We start from the raw sequence: 669 nt of genomic DNA, 5'->3' as shown, positions 1-669 counted from the left end.
TTGCTTTAAGATAGTGATAAAATGCTAAAAATAAATAGTGATAAAGTGATAAAAGTGATCTTGGACCTCCCAGAGGAGGGTGGGTAACAACATACTGACTGAGAAACATTGCTCTACGTTAATATACGAAGACAGAACAGATTTCAACCCTCCTGTCCAGATTTCAACCCTCTTGTCCACCTTCAGGCCCATCCTACCAACAGCTCCTTTAAGTCCTAATCAGTAGTGTGCTGCCCTCACTCCAATGCTGCGTCCAAGTTGGGAGTATCTGGCAGTGGAGAAACACCCTGACTAAACATCTAGGAATAAGGAAGAAAGTAGCTAGATCTTAATAAATAATTAAATAAATATACACATATGTATCCCCCAATCCTGTTCCATCTGAAGCCGATAAAAGCGCGGGGAGCGAAGGCAGCCCCGTCCCTGCACCAACCTATCGATCCGCGTTTCGGTGCTCCCAGCCCGCGCGAGCCCCCGTGGAGGATACGCGTTTCTTTGCAAACAGCAGCGAGATTCATCCACGATTAGCCCCCGCTTTTCCGGGACGGCGTGACTTTCACGGGAGGTCTCCCGCAGCCACGTCTCAAAGCGATGCCGCGAGTTTCTGCCCGGCCCTGGCGGGCCGGAGCAGGACGGTCCCGCCGCCCCGCCCCGCCCCGCCCCGCGCCA

General features: G+C 52.3%; 1 protein-coding gene across 3 annotated transcripts in view; it reads right to left on the bottom strand.

Moving 5' to 3' along the window:
* TMC5 (transmembrane channel like 5) overlaps positions 1-669 on the bottom strand; it is a 51,700-nt gene that overhangs the window by 50,391 nt on the left and 640 nt on the right. The gene's annotated exons all lie outside the window — the stretch shown is intronic.

The sequence above is a fragment of the Gavialis gangeticus genome, unplaced genomic scaffold (genome assembly GCF_001723915.1).
Source record: "Gavialis gangeticus isolate Ggan-Ray unplaced genomic scaffold, GavGan_comp1, whole genome shotgun sequence".
NCBI lineage: Eukaryota > Metazoa > Chordata > Crocodylia > Gavialidae > Gavialis > Gavialis gangeticus.
This window is presented reverse-complemented; position numbering and strand designations above follow the sequence as displayed.